The 19,326-nt window shown below is 44.3% G+C and overlaps 1 long non-coding RNA gene across 1 annotated transcript in view; it reads right to left on the reverse strand.

Moving 5' to 3' along the window:
• Positions 1-19,326, reverse strand: part of LOC137539034 (uncharacterized) — a 139,317-nt gene that overhangs the window by 16,659 nt on the left and 103,332 nt on the right. The window contains exon 3 of the long non-coding RNA XR_011024918.1: positions 8,028-8,097. This is a non-coding gene — a long non-coding RNA (uncharacterized lncRNA). The remainder of the gene's footprint in view (positions 1-8,027; positions 8,098-19,326) is intronic.

Raw genomic sequence — 19,326 nt, forward strand, 5'->3', positions numbered from 1 at the left:
ACAGCCGTTTGAAGGACTTGTATGGACCCAGACAAAGCGGTGATCTGGGTCTGTTGGCCGTCCAACACCCTGATGAAATTCTCCACCGAGGTGGTTAGTCCATCAAGACGGCTGCTGAGTGCGTCCATTTTGTTTTTTGGGTCTGCCATTCTGTAACGATTGGTGTCAGCACACAGAGAGAATCTGATTATTGATGATCTGCAGAATCATCAACAATACAGATGTATACCTGATTATGGATGATCTGCAGAATCACCAAAAATACAAGTATGACTAACCTCTGGACACCTAATGAAGTGTAAGTGTTTGGTGCAACTGTAGGCTATCTCCCGTGGGGCGGGAGACACAGATAACTTCGTCCAGAGACCACCTGAGGAGCAGGTGGCCCTCAGCTGTGCAGGGACTATCTCCTTTAAGAGAGGGGATAGAGATAATCTGGCAGCCAGTGATTCACTTGTAAACTGGGAATCAGACTGTACTGCAGCCAGAGGACTCCAATGGGATAGAGGCCACTGGCTGCACTGCAGGAAGGACTCTCTGAGGAGCAAGATGTCCTTGCTGCTAACTGTCACTTGGTGGAATAGTGTCACGGGTAGTACAGATAGACTGAACACTCGAGGGATGAGTGACAGCCAGAAGGGTCGGGCAGGCCAGGTCGGCAACACACGAGCATATAAGGTACAAAGACAGAAGGCTGATTTGGTAATCGGGTACAGGCAAGGTTGGCAACTGGTAGGCAGATAGGCAGAGGTACTGAATCAGAAAGCAAGAGAGAGGTCAACAGAGCAAACGGTCATAACAGATATAAAGCACAATCCTAGTCTGGGGTATGAGGTCCTTGGTCTCAACACCCGGGAACTAGTCTAAGGAATAACACAGTATCCTATGCTTGGGTGTGAGGTCCTTGGTCTCAACACCCTGGAACTGGTCTAAAGTATAACACAGCAATGACACAGTAATCCTAAGCTTGGGTGTGAGGTCCTTGGTCTCAACACCCCGAAACTGGTCTAAAGTATAACACAGCAATGACACAGTAATCCTAAACTTGGGTGTGAGGTCCTTGGTCTCAACACCCTGGAACTGGTCTAAAGTATAACACAGTAAATAACAAGAGCGTAATCTGGCTAAGTGTGAATTCCCAGGTCCACCTGGTTCTAACACACTGTAGGATCTGTCTGAGGTCTGAGTGCTCACACGTAAGTATTCGCAACAGCAGACAACCAGCAACTCCATCTGTGTGCACTAGAAGGCCCAGGCAAACCAGACGCATGCTGCTGTGTGGAAACCACCGGTCTGAACGCGGAGACAGCCGCCCCGCCGCCAGACCGCGCGGCGGCATCCACGCTATTCATTACAGAACCTGTACTGAATAAAATTATTTAAAATAAACACATGAGGTAACTTCAAATGAACATTAAATAGTTACCTTGCCATCAGTTCCTTTCAGAAGCTCACCATTTTCTTCAAACAATGATCCCTTCCAGTTCTGACAACATTTTGTCAGAACTGAAATATATCAGTTGCTGTCAGTTATATATCAGTTGCTGTCAGTTATAGCTGAGTGGACAATTGATGTACCCGGTAAGGTCCATGTTTCCCTATGGCTCAAGTAATCGATGTTACAGTTTAACAGTGTAAAAGGTAGAAAACCGAGAGCCCAATATAGCTTGTATTGGAGGAGTGCGAATGATAATGATGAAACGTAAGTATTGTACTTACAAACCAGGGTTACCTCCAAGGTAACCACTGAAAAGGCAGGTGGGGAGACCAAGCCTGTCCCCACTCAGGATTAAGATGTCGCTCTCTGTGGATAGAAGAGAAAAAGAGGGTGTACCACCCTTCCACCAAGGGTGGATTATTGATGTGTAGAGCTGTACAGAGGCGCCAGTAGGATAAAAGTCACTAAAACGTTTAAAACGTTCGGGATGCGGTGGTGGACCAGCCAACCCAAAACAGACACAGGTACTGTCGATTCAAGTAATAAATAATTTATTTATATACTCCAAAGACAAGTTGCAACGCGTTTCACGGGCAAAATCCCGCTTCCTCAGGCAATAAACAACTGGAGTAATACACAGCACGGAGTCCAAAATACGCTTGGCACCTCTGCGTTTATTGCCTGAGGAAGCGGGATTTTGCCCGTGAAACGCGTTGCAACTTGTCTTTGGAGTATATAAATAAATTATTTATTACTTGAATCTACAGTACCTGTGTCTGTTTTGGGTTGGCTGGTCCACCACCGCATCTCGAACGTTTAAACGTTTTAGTGACTTTTATCCTACTGGCGCCTCTGTACAGCTCTACACAGTTTAACAGTGTGCTGACCAGAAAGCTGTTATGGGGTAATGGCCATTTTCAAAATGGAGGACGGAGAATTCTCTTGATCACAGTGGACAAACAGGATGCGGGAGAGGAGAAAGAGATTGAGGAGTAGACTACACGGTAGGTAAGTATGACTTGTGTATGCTTATTTTGACTTTTAATTTTCAGTTCAGGTTTTCTTTAAAGGAATCAAATCCTTTTAAGTGATTGAATCGGCAGGGAATGAAATCAGAAAATCAGTGTGTATATGACCACCTTAATGAGGATGTTTCTGACCCAGAAGCTAATGATTTAACTAGGAACCTATATTGTTAATGGTTCTATTGGTTCACTGGTTGTGAATCACAATTGACTGGAAAATCTCAAGACTTTACTGAATCAAATTAATCATAATACATTGCTGGTATAGATGGTGAATTAAATATCTGAATTGTAAATGTGTGCATATTAAAAACCTCAGAGTGATTATTATAGGTATGTTCTCCTATTTTGAGTAATCATCATTATTTAATAACATAAATAAAAAAGTACAGATACAAGTAGCCTTTAAGAAGCCACAAGTAATGCTCATTGATATATAGTGGTGCACCTTGGCAGCGATACCAATGGATCGTCAAGTAACTCTGTATTATTCCTACTTAAACAATGATCTATGGGAATATTATATGGCAAGTGGCTTTGGTTACATTTGTATAATAAAATAATTTGGCTCGAAAAGCATTCCTCGCACGTCAAAAGACATTAGGTTTTATAGCACGGCTTATTAAATTTTACAGAGTGAATGCTACATATTAAAATTTATGTTTTGGGGTATCGCTTCATCGCTGTGTAAGTTAAACTATTTACTGTCAGAATAAAACTGAATTCTCCTTAAGGGATTTTTGTATTAAAATGTAGCTATACTGCCTTGCACAAACACATGCAGGGGCATGAAGGCTTACAAAGCTGATCATATATCACATGTATGTGTCTGACAGGGCCTGAAGGGTGTTTGAAACACTTTTGCAGAAAAGAACTGTGGTGTAATCCCGGGGGGAGGGGTGGGGGTAGAACAATGATCAAGCAGCAATAAAACTCTGATCCTGTGAAGAAGATTGTTGTGGCCGCCAGAGTTAAAGATTGCCCAGCAAGCTCATGGTGAACCAGAACTCCTAGGAGTATGTAAAAAGGGTGGAGGGGGTGGGGGGCTAAAAAGGACCAAAAAGCCCTCTTACTAAAATGCTACCCAAAACAGAAATTTGCAGAAGGTGAGCTTCTGAGGTGTCCCACAATGCATCACTGCTGAATATGCAAATCATCCCTGAAGGCCAAAACACACCTCCAGAACATCTGGAATGATGAAAGGCTTGTACAGTACATTAGGAGGTGAAGCATGAATGGATTGCTGTCGTTTCTCTAGCACACCTCACAGGTCAGAATCAGAATCAATTTATTTTCACCAAGTAAGTTTGCACCTACAAGGAATTTGTCTTGGCAGTTGCTTAACAAACACAAACAAAAACAATACAAGGACAGACGGTGTGAATATTACAAGTTAAGGACATTATAAGTATAGTGGCAGTAAGCAATGTGAGAATTGTTCATGTTTAGTTCTGTGCTGATTACTTTCAGTCCTAGCAGCTCTAACGTGGTTTAGCATTAAGCATGGCTACCGCTTGAGGAAAAAGCTGTTCTTGTGTCTAGAGGTTTTTGTAGCGATTAACAGGAATCTTACTCCTGAAGGCATGCGCTGGAAGATGGAGTGAGCTGGGTGAGAGGGGTCAGGGGCAATTTTGGTTGCTCTCTTTCTGCACCTGCTAGCGTAAAGATCCTGCAGGGAAGGTAAGCTACAGCCAATTATTCTTTCCGCTGATCGGATGATGCGCTGCAGCCTCCCCATTTCTAATGCTGAGCAGGAGCCGAACCATACAGTCATAGATGATGTTATGGTGGATTCGATGATTGCAGTGTAGAACTGCACCATTAGATTTTGAGGTAGGCCAAACTTTTTCAGCTGCCGTAGATGGTACATTCTCTGTTGTGCTTTCTTGACAATAGTGGCAGTGTTGTTGTCCCTCGTTTGAGATCGTGGACCCAAGAATCTTGAATGACTCTACTTGGGTTATTGTGGATCCATTTATAGTTAAGGGGAGGGGGGAGATCTCCTAAAGTCTATTATCATCTCCATAGTTTTGAGAGCATTTAGTTCCAAGTTGTTGCTGCTGCACCAGGAGGAAATCTGTCCCACCACATGCCTGTATGCAGACTCATCCCCGTTTTGTATGAGACCAACTACTGTTGTGTCATCTGCAAATTTCAGAACCTTAACAGATGGATCTGTGGAGATGCAGTCATTGGTGTAGAGTACAGCAGTGGGGAAAGCACACAGCCCTGGGGTGCACCAGTACTGACGGTCAGAGAGCTTGATGTGTGTTTACCAAGTCTAACATGCTGTCTCCTATCGGTTAAGAAGTCGGTTATCCATTTGCAGATGGATTCAGGTATGTGTAGCTGGGAGAGCTTGCTGTGCAGCAGTGATGGAATTATGGTATTAAATGCACAGCTGTAATCTATGAATAAAATCCTGGTGTAGGTTCCTGGGGTGTCTAGATGCTGTAGTACATAATGCATACACATGTTCACGGCATCATCTGCGGATCTATTAGGCCTGTAGGCAAATTGCAAAGAGTCCAGCAGGGGATCTGTGATGGATTTCAGATAAGTCATTATCAGTTTTAAATCTAGATCAGAATAAAATCTACTACTAGATCAGAATAAAATCTGAAGAGTTTAGAGGCCAGAGAAAATTTGATTCATTAAAAAAACGTATCTTCTTTCATTGCTTTTTAGTCATATTCTTACACAGAATTGCCCATTGTAGGCCCTTTCAGTGGGGGATAGGATTGGCCTGGTGTGACAGACCCAACTTTAACTATAAACGCCTGCTTACGTGAACTACAGCAATGGATGAATGACAACTGGCTGAAACTAAATGCAGACAAAACTGAAGTCCTTCTGATAGGAGGGCAGAGCATGATAACAAAACAACTTAACTTGCAGTCTTCACCACTGGGAATAGGAGGCACGGATCTGCGCAGCTCTGATCATGTGCGTAGCCTGGGAGTTCTAATTGATTGGGATTTAAACTTCAGAACTCAAATCTCTGCTGTGGTGAAATCATCCTATTTTCACCTGAAGAACATTGCAAAAATCAAGCACCTCATTCCCCCAGAAGATCTGCCAACCTTAGTCCACGCCTTCATCACATCCCGACTGGACTACTGCAATGCTCTCTACACTGGCCTTCCAAAAAAGGACTTGTACCGACTACAGCTGATACAGAATACTGCTGCCAGACTGCTAACCAACCAACCCCGTCACTGCCACATAACGCCAGTCCTGCATTCCCTTCACTGGCTACCTATAGAATGGAGGGTCCTATTCAAGATCGGCCTACTGACATTTAAATCCCTGAATAATTTAGGCCCTGGATACATGAAAGATATGTTGCAGCTGCGTAGCAATCCCCGCATTCTCAGATCAACAGGTTCTAATAATCTAGTCATACCCAGAGTCCACTTGGAAACTTTTGGTCCCAGAGCCTTCTGTCATGCTGCCCCTACGTTTTGGAACTCCTTACCTCAACAGATCAGGACAGCTCCATCCCTGGACATGTTTAAATCCAGACTGAAAACCCACCTGTTTAGTTTGGCATTTGCAGAAATATAACTTTTGTTGTGTGAATACTTCATCCTACTAATTACTGAATCTGAGAGAGCCTAAGCGCTTTGAGTCCTATGGGAGAAAAGCGCTATATAAATGTTATTGTATTGTATTGTACTATAGCTAATCTAGAATTGTACAGCTCCATGTGCAACAAGCTAAGATGCAGAGTGTGTTCTGACATTGTTCTCTCGTGGCCACAATCACGTTTTTCCAAAAATTTTACTGCAAGCAGTTTTTTGGGGGGATTTTAGACTACTTTTGATGCAAGCTAACTACTGTATTTTGTGAACACTCAAGGTCAACCACTACATAGAGACTTCAGACCCAATCATCCACCCATCACAATGTGGCCCTCGTTAAAGGTGTTGAGGTTCTTAAACTTGCCCATTTTTGTCTGCCTATGACTTATCACCTTCAAGGAATGACTGTTCTGTGGTGCCCAATATCCCAGGACAGATGTTATTGTTACAAAGTAATCATTAATATTCCCCTCATCTGTCATTCACTTTAATTTTGCTGCTTAGGGCCCATTTCCACTAGCGGGGAACATGTGATGTGATAAACGCATCACAGGCACTTCCGGTTGTCTTATGGAAGCACGGATGCAGCTGTCTGTAAATGCCTACGGGAATCGGATGCATACTGCGAGAATCTGCAGCACGCATCTGATTCTTTTATTTTCACAAAATTTGCAAGCTATGGAAACTGCTCCATTTACTTGCATTGGTTCTGTTCGGATGCGAGGTGATGATTGCATTATACCGTGGGAATGGGCCCTTATGTATGCTAAACTAATTCTAGTTCTGCTTCATAGTGGAACTCCAACCAAACGGGGGCGTACTGACTTTTGCTGCCTCACGCAAATGTGGGCCATCAGTAGCACCGCTGGTAATTGTTTCAACAGAAGCTAAAACTACTGATTACATAGTGTGTGGATACTGAACTATTACTGATACTAATTACGCCAACATGAATGTAAAAAAATAAATGAAATGGTGCCCCTTTGTCATTGCCTGAAGCTACCACCACAACTGGTTCATGGCAGAGTGATCCCTGCACACAATACAGCTCATTTAGTTCTGAGAGAGAGAGAGAAAGAGAGAGAGAGAGAGAGAGAGAGAGAGAGAGAGAGAGAGAGAGAGAGAGCACATTTTACCCATTCTCAAATATTCATTGTTGTCTATAAGTCTGTTAAAGCACAACTGACCTGAGAGCGATATGGAGGCTGCCATATTTACTTATTTTTAGACAATGCATATTGTCTGGTTTTCTTGCGGATTTTCTGCACTTAAAACTTTTAGTCCTAGACCCAGAACAAGCATGCAAATGAGATGTTTGACTTAAGTTTGACTTCCTTTCCAGTCAAGTCAGCACCATCAGTAAATATAGCTTTTTATTGGTTTAAAACAGGAGTATGACAATCATCCTGTCCAGCGACAGCCTCGCTGTTTCGGTCCTCAGACCTTTTTCAAGCTGTATAGAATTGTATCACACTAATACAATGCCCCACATACCCTTATATAGTGGTTACTGAGCTCCAGCACCAATCAGGTGCAAGTGTCTTGTGACCAATCAACTCACAGCGGTGGTCAGGCGGACTGCATAGAAAACTGCAGTGTCTAACATGTAAATGGGAGACATCCCATAATATGCCAAGCCAGCCCCTCCGTGCAAACGACCCTCCCCTCTAGGATAAAGTGGACCAAATGGAAAACCGCTTCTTACATATGTAAATATATGCGCATCTGCGCAACACTCACCAGAAGCTGACACCTTGAAAGACGGCGATTCATCCTCCAACCCAGCCACTTCCTGTATGAGTCATAATGACGTCCAGCGTCATGTGACTCTATCATGTGCTGCCTATGTCACCAGGGGGCGTCTACCAGACGCTCTATCACCATGGTGACTCTATATAAGCGCAGCTAGCTAGTAAGCCGGCTATGCGCATAATGACAAAAGCAAACATAAAATTATATCAAATGGGTTAAAGGGCTCACCGTCGGCTCTCAGGTCCCACCACTGGTCAGAGTATCAAGGGGAGGATGCTCTTTCCTGGTCTCCAAGGCACTAGAAATAAAAACATTAATACAATATTATCAATAGATCCTACACATTTCAATTAAAGGCACAGCAACCTCTCTATTCTACTAAATACATGCCAATAGATCATATTCTTTATTCAAACCTCTTCTCCCCATAGTGCCAAGTCTCCGAATCCAACTCGCTTCTTTCACTAGTAATGTTTTATTCCTATCTCCTCTTCTAGGGTGTTGGGGTGCATGATCTATAACCTGCACCCTCAACTGTGAAACAGAGTGACCATTTTGCTTAACCACTTGAGGACCCACCCTTTACCCCCCCTTAAGGACCAGCGCTGTTTGTTGTGATCTGTGCTGGGTGGGCTCTGCAGCCCCCAGCACAGATCAGGGTGCACGCAGAGCGATCAGATCGCCCCCCTTTTTTCCCCCCTATGGGGATGATGTGCAGGGGGGGTCTGATCGCTCCTGCGTGCAGGCATGTTGCGGGGGGGGGCACCTCAAAGCCCCCCTCCGCGGCGACATTCTCCCCCTCCCTCTCCTACCTTTCCCCCCCCCCCCGGTGATCCGGGCTGCACAGGACGCTATCCGTCCTGTGCAGCCAGTGACAGGACGTCCCCTGTCACATGGCGGCGATCCCCGGCCGCTGATTGGCCGGGGATCGCCGATCTGCCTTACGGCGCTGCTGCGCAGCAGCGCCGTACAATGTAAACAAAGTGGATTATTTCCGCTTGTGTTTACATTTAGCCTGCGAGCCGCCATCGGCGGCCCGCAGGCTATTCACGGAGCCCCCCGCCGTGAATTGACAGGAAGCAGCTGCTCGCGCGAGCGCCCGCTTCCCGATTAATCAGCCTGCAGCTGGCGACGCAGTACTGCGTCGCTGGTCCTGCAGCTGCCACTTTGCCGACGCACGGTATAAGCGTGCGGTCGGCAAGTGGTTAAAATGTAAGGAAACTGTCTGATCCTCATCTCCTTTCCTAATCGCACTCTTGTGTGATGAGATTCTGTCTTTCAGCGGCTGCGTCGTTTTTCCCACGTATCCGAGTCCACATGGACATTTTAGAAGAAACGACAAACGTCGAATCGCAATTAAAGTAACCTCTCACATAGAATTTACGTCCGCTGGAGGGATGGTAAAGCAGTTTCCTTTGCTCACTAAACTGCACATGTGACAATGGAGGCAAGGGAAGGTACCACTTCTAATTCCTCTCTTCCTAGGTTGTTCAAAGGTACTCATAACCTTGTCCCTAATAGTTGGGGGGCGTTTGAAGGACATCAGGGGCGGATATCTAAACTCCTCAATATGAGGGAAAGCATCTTGCAATAACTTCCAGTGTTTTTTGATAGCTGTACTGATCTGGTTGCTCCAACTATTATATACAGTAACAAACGGAATTCTCGGACCACTTAGTCGCCCATTATTTGGAGGTTTTCTCCTTATGAGGGTTTCCTCTGGATACCCTCTTCTCTTAAATTTATCCTGCATTTGTTGGATCCTAATTCTTTTTTTCGCTGAGTCAGCTACCAGTCTATCTACTCTGGTCAATTGCCCACTGTAACGATTGGTGTCAGCAACACATATTTTTTCTGATTATTGGTGATCTGCAGTATCACCAATAATACAGATGCAATACCTGATTATGTGGTGATCTGCAGAATCACCAATAATACTAGTATAGCTAGACACAGGACACCCAATGTGGTATTGTGTTTGGTGCAACAGTAATGAGGAGTGGCTTTCTCCCGAGGAGCGGGAGATTCAGACACTACTGCAGCCAAGAATCCTCTGAGGTGCAGGGGATTCAGACTGCACTGCAGCCAGTGGACACCTGAGGGGCAGGGACCACTGACTGGGCTGCAAAGATGATCACCCGAGGAGCAGGTGATTAAGATTATACTGCAGCCAAGGATTCCTTGAGGAGCAGGGAATTCAGACTGTACTGCAGCCAAGGACAACCTGAGGAGCAGGGAATTCAGACTGCACTGTAGCCAGCGGACACTTGAGGAGTAGGAACCACTGACTGTACTGCAAGGATGATCACCTGAGGAGCAGGTGATTAAGACTCTATTGCAGCTAACAGACACTTGAGGAGCAAGTGTCACAGACAGGACTGCAAATGCTGACCACCTAAGGGTTAGGTGGCAGCTCTTAGATATCCCTCACTAATGGCTAGACCCACTAGTGAGGACAGGAAGGTCAGACAAGCAGGGTCGGCAACATACGGAGAGATAAGGTACAGAAGCAGAAGGCTGATTCAGTGTAAGGGTACAGACAGTGTCGTCAACAGTAATCAGATAGGCAGAAGTACCGACTCAGCAACCAGGAGAATAGTCAGGAAAGCGAAAGGTCATAACAGATAAACAGTAGCAATGTAGCAATGTCCTAGTCTAGGTGTGAAGTCCTTGGTTTCAACACCTGGGAACTAGACTAAAGAATGGTACACAGATATCACAATGCAATTAGTACTTTAAGCTATCAATGGTAACTGGCTAAGTGTGAATTCCCAGCTCCAACTGGTTCTAACACAATGTATGATCTGACTAGTGTCTGAGCGCTCACACGTAAGCATTCGCAACAGCAAACAACTAGCTACTGACAGGCAAGTCCTATATATACCCAAAGTGCTCCACAGCACCGCCCCAGTCATTCAGCCAATCCGGAGCATAGCTGGAGTCAGCTGACCGGCTGATCAGCTGACTCCCCTTTTACTGGCATAAAGGTCCTGTCGCCTGGTGCGCGGGCGCGTGCGTAGCTCTCAATCTGTGTGCACTAGAAGGACCAGGCAAACCAGCAGCATGAAGCCGCCGGCTGGAATGCGGAGATGTCCGCCATGCCGCTAGCCCATGTGGTGGCGTCTCCGCTATATTTTACACCCACTAGGAATGTTATCTTTTAGATGTCCTGGATGAAAGCTTCCGTATTCCAAAATGGAATTACGGTCTGTTGGTTTGGTGTACAGGTCCGTAAGTAATCTGTCACCAGACCTGTACACCATGGTGTCCAGAAATGGCACCCCGTCCAATGCCACATGTGCAGTCAATCTAATCGGTGGACACTTAACTCCTAATTCACAGATAAAGGTGTCAAGGGTCGAAAACGGCCCCGCCCACACGCAAAAAATATCATCTATAAACCTCCACCAGCATTTAGCATGCTGGCGGAACAGGGCACTGTTGTAAACAAATGCTTCTTCATATTGCCCCATAAAAAGATTTGCGTAGGACGGGCCACGTTCGGCCCCATTGCTGTTCCCCTGCGTTGTACATAAAAATGACTTTCAAAAAGGAAGTAATTCTCCTGCAGAATTATCTGTAACAACAAGGTCTCAAACTTTCTCTGAGAGATCGATAAATCCAAGTGTGTCAACAAATACCAATCTACAGCCTCCACACCTCCATCTTGTGGGATGGAGGTGTAGAGGCTCTCAACATCCAATGTCACCAAAGATACACTGACGTAACTGCTGTTAAGGTATCTAATCTCTCAATAAGCATATTGGTGTCACGTAAGTATGAATCAATGGATTGTACCATAGGTTGTAACAGTTTGTCTACAAATTGGGCAAGGGGGACAAACACTGAGTCCACCCCTGACACAATGGGTCTACCAGGGGGAGCGGTGAGACTTTTGGGAATTTTCAGTAAAGTATATAATACTGGACTGGTGTCCTTGGATAACTCTTAATCAGGAAGCGAGCACAATCCTGGTCTATGATATCCTTCTCTAATGCATCATCTACTAGAGATTTAATTTTTCTCTGTATTCTAAATAACGGATCCACCTCTACTCTCAAATAGATTTCTTCCTGTGCCAGTTGTTGCATAATTTCTTGTTTATAATAATCCGTGTCCAGTATCACCACCGCTCCCCCTTTGTCCGCTGGTCGAATTGTGATCTGCTTATTATCTTGTAATGATTTTAGTGCCGATCTTTCTCCATGAGTCAGATTTGAAGTGATATGGAAGTTCCTCTTTCCATACTCAGTCTCCAAGTGTTGTAACTCCATATTGACCTTGTTAATAAAGAGGTCAATGACTTTGATGACTCAGTGGGTTAAAGGTACTCTTGTTCCTCAAACCCAAAGGCTTGAGAGTCAATTCCTGTTCCTCTCTCACTTCATTAGAAATCGTCCATGGGGGTATTGATGAAAAATATTGTTTTCATTTAATATTTCTAAAAAAACGGCATAGATCTAGATCAACTTTGAAAAAATCTGGTCCAGAAGTCGGACAAAATCCCAGTCCATGATTCAATACTCGGGTTTCATCTTCCGTAAGTGTATATTTAGATAAATTGACCACTGATTGTATGTCCGTTGTGTCCTCTGACGTAGATTCATTTTGTTCGCAATTGCGCTGCCGGATCGGTTTCTGCCTTTTTTGTTGGAACCTCTTTCCTCCTCTCCTTCTTGGTCTCCTATTGGGGTCGGGGAAGAATCCCTGGATGAGGTTAAAAAATCAGTCGAAGATGCGTTGCCATCATGTGGTTGTCGGGGTCCCTTTCTTCGTTTAGGGAATTAATTACGTCCCCGTTTTTTCAAACTGAAACCTTCTTTTTGCCACATAAATAAATATCCATTCATATAGTCTGATACATCTCAGTGGTACTTCGATCTTTTATTCGCCTCTACATTCCTGCGATAAGTCTCCATTTTTTCTTTCAGGTTATCACTGTAATCCTGTGCAGTTGCTGGAGACAGTAAACTTCTCAGTTGTTTATCAAACGACTATTTTTTCCTTGATTTTAGGGATTTTTTTTTGTATACGATCGATCATATGTAGCATGGCATCGAACGATGCTCGATTCCAAATTCGCTCCCAAACGCCACAGAAATCCTTCTCTCTAGTGAACATCATAGGGGCCACTTGTGACCTCATGGATCTTGGAATCTTTTTCTGTTGATGGTATTCCGCTAAAGTTGCGGCATGAAGTTCATGATTCATTAATGCTTTATTCCATGATTCCAAATCCCGTTTGATCAATTTCTCATCAGGTTTTTGTAAGAATGAATTTTCTTTTGTAGCTGCGGATAGAATACTTGCTGTGTCTTCTCCTGAAAATGAGAAGGTCTCACTTGTATTTTCTAATTCCATCTCCATGTATCTGCTCCTGGTGCACTCCAGCAGTTATCTCAGTGTAAAGCAAGCACCCAAGGAGTGGTGTTGCGATGTGCTATGACTTGCAGTGTCACTGCACCAATGGACACTTTCCCCAGCTTCCTTTCCAGTCAAGTCAGCACCATCAGTAAATATAGCTCTTTATTGGTTTAAAACAGCAGTATGACATTCATCCTGTCCAGCGACAGCCTCGCTGTTTCGGTCCTCAGACCTTTTTCAAGCTGTATAGAATCGTATCACACTAATACAATGCACCACTTATCCTTATATAGTGGTTACTGAGCTCCAGCACCAATCAGGTGCAAGTGTCTTGTGACCAATGAACTCTGTGGTCAGGCGGACTGCATAGAAAACTGCAGTGTCTAACATGTAAATGGGAGACATCCCATAATATACCAAGCCAGCCCCTCCGTGCAAACGACCCTCCCCTCTAGGATAAAGCAGACCAAATGGAAAACCGCTCCTTACATATGTAAATATATGCGCATCTGCGCAACACTCGCCAGAAGCTGACACCTTGAAAGACGGCGATTCATCCTCCAACCCAGCCACTTCCTGTATGAGTCATAATGACGTCCAGCGTCATGTGACTATCATGTGCTGCCTATGTCACCAGGGGGCGTCTACCAGACGCTCTATCACCATGGTGACACTATACAAGCGCAGCTAGCTAGTAAGCCGGCTATGCACATAATGACAATAGCAAACATAAAATTATATCAGATGGGTTAAAGGGCTCACCGCCGGCTCTCAGGTCCCACCACTGGTCAGGTCCCACCACTCGCTTCCTAATTAAGAGTTATCCAAGGACACCAGTATTATATACTTTACCGAAAATTCACAAAAGTCTCACCACTCCCCCTGGTAGACACATTGTGTCAGGGGTGGACTCGGTGTTTGTCCCCCTTGCTCAATTTGTAGACAAACTGTTACAACCTATGGTACAATCCATTGATTCATACTTATGGGACACCAATATGTTTATTGACAGATTAAATACCTTAACTGCAGTTACGTCAGAGTATGTTTGGTGACATTGGATGTTGAGAGTCTCTACACCTCCATGCCACACGATGGAGGTGTGGAGGCTGTAGATTGGTATTTGTTGACACACTTGGATTTATCGATCTCTCAGAGAAAGTTTGTGACCTCGTTGTTACAGATAATTCTGCAGGAGAATTACTTCCTTTTTGAAGGTCATTTTATGTACAACGCAGGGGAACAGCAATGGGGTCGAACGTGGCCCCGTCCTACGCAAATCTTTTTATGGGGCAATATGAAGAAGCATTTGTTTACAACAGTGCCCTGTTCCGCCAGCATGCTAAATGCTGGTGGAGGTTTATAGATGATATTTTTTGCGTGTGGGCGGGGCCGCGTTTGACCCTTGACACCTTCATCTGTGAATTAGGAGTTAAGTGTCCACTGATTAGATTGACTGCACATGTGGCATTGGATGGGGTGCCATTTCTGGACACCATGGTGTACAGGTCTGGTGGCAGATTACTCATGGACCTGTACACCAAACCAACAGACCGTAATTCCATTTTGGAATACGGAAGCTTTCATCCAGGACATATAAAAGATAACATTCCTAGTAGGCAATTGACCAGAGTAGATAGACTGGTAGCTGACCCTGAGAAAAAAAGAATTAGGATCCAACAAATGTAGGACAAACTTAAGAGAAGAGGGCATCCAAAGGAAACCCTCATAAGGAGAAAACCTCCAAATAATGGGCAACTAAGTGGTCCGAGAATTCCGTTCGTTACTGTATATAATAGTTGGAGCAACCAGATCAGTACAGCTATCAAAAAACACTGGAAGTTATTGCAAGATGCTTTCTCTCATATTGAGGAGTTTAGATATCCACCCCTGATGTCCTTCAAACGCCCCCCAACTATTAGGGACAAGGTTATGAGTACCTTTGAACAACCTAGGGAGAGAGGAATTAGAAGTGGTACCTTTCTTTGCCTCCATTGTCACATGTGCAGTTTGGTGAGCAAAGGAAACTGCTTTACCCATCCCTCCAGTGGCCGTAAATTCTATGTGAGAGGTTACTTTAATTGCGATTCGACGTTTGTCGTTTATCTTCTAAAATGTCCATGTGGACTCGGATACGTGGGAAAAACGACGCAGCCGCTGAAAGACAGAATCTCATCACACAAGAGTGCGATTAGGAAAGGAGATGAGGATCAGGCAGTTTCCTTACATTTTAAGCAAAATGGTCACTCTGTTTCACAGTTGAGGGTGCAGGTTATAGATCATGCACCCCAACACCCTAGAAGAGGAGAAAGGAATAAAACATTACTAGTGAAAGAAGCGAGTTGGATTCAGAGACTTGGCACTATGGGGAGAAGAGGTTTGAATAAAGAATATGATCTATTGGCATGTATTTAGTAGAATAGAGAGGTTGCTGTGCCTTTAATTGAAATGTGTAGGATTTATTGATAATATTGTATTTATGTTTTTATTTCTAGTGCCTTGGAGACCAGGAACGAGCATCGGTGGTCTGTAATCCCCCCTTCCCTTGATACTCTGACCAGTGGTGGGACCTGAGAGCCGGCGGTGAGCCCTTTAACCCATTTGATATAATTTTATGTTTGCTATTGTCATTATGCGCATAGCCGGCTTACTAGCTAGCTGCGCATGTATAGTGTCACTATGGTGATAGAGCATCTGGTAGACGCCCCCTGGTGACATAGGCAGCACATAATAGAGTCACATGATGCTGGACGTCATTATGACTCATACAGGAAGTGGATGGGTTGGAGGATGAATCGCCATCTTTCAAGGTGTCAGCTTCTGGTGAGTGTTGCGCAGATGCGCATATATTTACATATGTAAGGAGCGGTTTTCCATTTGGTCCGCTTTATCCTAGAGGGGAGGGTCGTTTGCACGGAGGGGCTGGCTTAGCATATTATGGGATGTCTCCCATTTACATGTTAGACACTGCAGTTTTCTATGCAGTCCGCCTGACCACCGCTGTGAGTTGATTGGTCACAAGACACTTGCACCTGATTGGTGCTGGAGCTCAGTAACCACTATATAAGGGTATGTGGTGCATTGTATTAGTGTGATACGATTCTATACAGCTTGAAAAAGGTCTGAGGACCGAAACAGCTAAGCTGTCGCTGGACGGGACGACTGTCATACTGCTGTTTTAAACCAATAAAGAGCTATATTTACTGATGGTGCTGACTTGACTGGAAAGGAAGCTGGGGAGAGTGTCCATTGGTGCAGGGACACTACAAGTCATAGCACATCGCAACTCCACTCCTTGGGTGCTTGCTTTACACTGAAATAAATGACTTTAGTTTGGCTACACTTGTTGCATGCTTGATTTGTTTCAGGTGTTCAATTTAGAAACGAATAATGCATGAAAAATCAGCAAGGTGCCAGTCAACTGGTATTGGTTAAAAGGAAATAAATATGGCAGGTATCTTATCCCTCATGTCTGCTGTCCTTTAACCCATTGTGGAGATTTCCCCTGAATTTCTGTTCTAAAGAAAGAAAAGGAAGTTAGGTGAAAAGGAAGGAAAATATGACAGTTGTTACTAAAAAAAATAAAAATAAACAAACAAAAAAAAAAAACAGCCCCGTTAGAAAATTTCTCTATAACTCCTTTTCCAGTATACACTGCTTAGTACCGTTTTTCTTTCCTAATGAAGAGCCCCATAGGGTTTCATTGTGCATTCACTAATTATATAGGAAATGAGGAAGGTCCTTGACTTAGGCCTCTTTTCCACAGACTGCTGATAGGCAGTGAAATGCCTCTCAAACTCTCACAACTGCTTGCTGCTGCCACCTGGCAACAGCTCACTGCTTCCTGGTAACTGCTCACTGCTGCCTGATAACTGCTCACTGCAACCTGGCAACTGCTTGCTGAGCACACAGTTCAACAGTCCATGGAAAAGAGGCCAAAAAGTGCTGAGGATGGGAGGAGTAACCAAAACAGCCTGGCAGTCCTGTCCTGTATGATCACTAGAGTGACATAAATGATTACATTATGGCACACATGGCTGCACAGGTGAAAGCTCTGGGAATTAGTGGCATCCAGTGATGCTTATCATAACCAGCACGAGCCATTTTTTGCAATCACTAGGTCATCAACATTAGTGATCGGCTCTCGGTCACGAAGGCCGATCACTAATGCACTCGTGATTGCTTGGATCCGCAGTAGCTGGGTACTCAGTAACAGAGATAGCATTTTGAAATTCACCTCACTTACTATACTGGAATGTCAAAGAAACAGAAATGAGGTTAAAGTTCTCAAATAGAAACAAGGGACAGATGTCATAATTCTCTTTTATGCTTTTCAAGATTAGATGAAGTTAAATTACTATAATCCGATATGTCATAGCAATCCTGCTTTAAAGGGCTCACATAATACAAATATACAGTATAATATATCTATATAAATCACCTTAAAGGAAATATCCAAGGATATAAAAAAAAAAAAACCTCGCCAGGTTGGCAGCTTCTGCACCTGCGCTCCAGTGTGGTCGTGCTCCTGCGGCTCCAGGCCACGTAAATGCAACAACGAGCGGCATGGCCATGCACAGGGACAGAAGCTGCCAACCTGGTGAGGTGGAAAGGGAACCCTGGAACCTGGAGCTGCGGTGAGGGACAGATCGGCAGCCAGGGGCTGGAGGAAGCCCAAGGTAGGCCTCTTGCACACTGCAAGTGATTCCGATTTAGATTCCGCTTTTTTATCAGTTTTTACATCTGATTCAGATTCCGATTTGCAGTTTGCTAACTGCACACTGCAAAGCGGAATCTGAATCGGAATCACTTGCAGTGTGCAAGAGGCCGTAAGTAGATTTATTTTTTTTAATTTTCCATGGACCTTTCCTTTAGGCTAGGGGCACACATAGCAGAAATGCTAGCATTGTGGAAAATGCTGCATTTTTGCCGCTAATGGAAGTCTATGGGCCGCGGGAAAAAATGATATGTGTTTTTGATGCGTGCGTTTTGAAAAACACTCGATTTGTTGCATAATCTTCAAAAACGCATGAAAAACGCACATCATGTCAATGGAAACGCAATGGTATGCGTTTTTCATGCATTGTTCTATGCATTTTTAATTAAAAAAAAATTGTGATGTATTTCCGCCTCCTGTTGTCTTCCTAGTAATTTGTATAAAATGCAAAATGAAAACGCATGAAGAAGGCACACAAAACGCATATGCATTTTTTTTATATGCGACCTGCAAATGCATTAAAACCTACACAAAACGCATCAGCTGTAAAAAAAAAAGGCTAACCCAAATGCAGCAAAAACGCACAACATTAACATAAAACGTGACATAAAACGCAGCTTTTCAAGTTATGTCATGTGTGCACTAGTGTTGGGCGAACATCTAGATGTTCGTGTTCGGGCCGAACAGGCCGAACATGGCCGCGATGTTCGGGTGTTCGAGCCGAACTCCGAACATAATGGAAGTCAATGGGGACCCGAACTTTTGTGCTTTGTAAAGCCTCCTTACATGCTACATACCCCAAATTTACAGGGTATGTGCACCTTGGGAGTGGGTACAAGAGGGGAAAAAAATAGCAAAAAGAGCTTATAGTTTTTGAGAAAATCGATTTTAAAGTTTCAAAGGGAAAACTGTCTTTTAAATGCGGGAAATGTCTGTTTTCTTTGCACAGGTAACATGCTTTTTGTCGGCATGCAGTCATAAATGTAATACATATAAGAGGTTCCAGGAAAAGGGACCGGTAACGCTAACCCAGCAGCAGCACACGTGATGGAACAGGAGGAGGGTGGCGCAGGAGGAGAAGGCCACGCTTTGAGACACAACAACCCAGGCCTTGCATGAGGACAAGAAGCGTGCGGATAGCAATTTGCATTTTGTCGCCATGCAGTCATAAATGTAATACAGATGAGAGGTTCAATAAACAGGGACCGGAAACGCTAACCCATCACAGATGTTCATTGTTCATGTTACTTGGTTGGGGTCCGGGAGTGTTGCGTAGTCGTTTCCAATCCAGGATTGATTCATTTTAATTTGAGTCAGACGGTCTGCATTTTCTGTGGAGAGGCGGATACGCCGATCTGTGACGATGCCTCCGGCAGCACTGAAACAGCGTTCCGACATAACGCTGGCTGCCGGGCAAGCCAGCACCTCTATTGCGTACATTGCCAG

The sequence above is a fragment of the Hyperolius riggenbachi genome, chromosome 11, assembly GCF_040937935.1.
Source record: "Hyperolius riggenbachi isolate aHypRig1 chromosome 11, aHypRig1.pri, whole genome shotgun sequence".
In the NCBI taxonomy this organism is placed as follows: Eukaryota; Metazoa; Chordata; class Amphibia; order Anura; family Hyperoliidae; genus Hyperolius; species Hyperolius riggenbachi.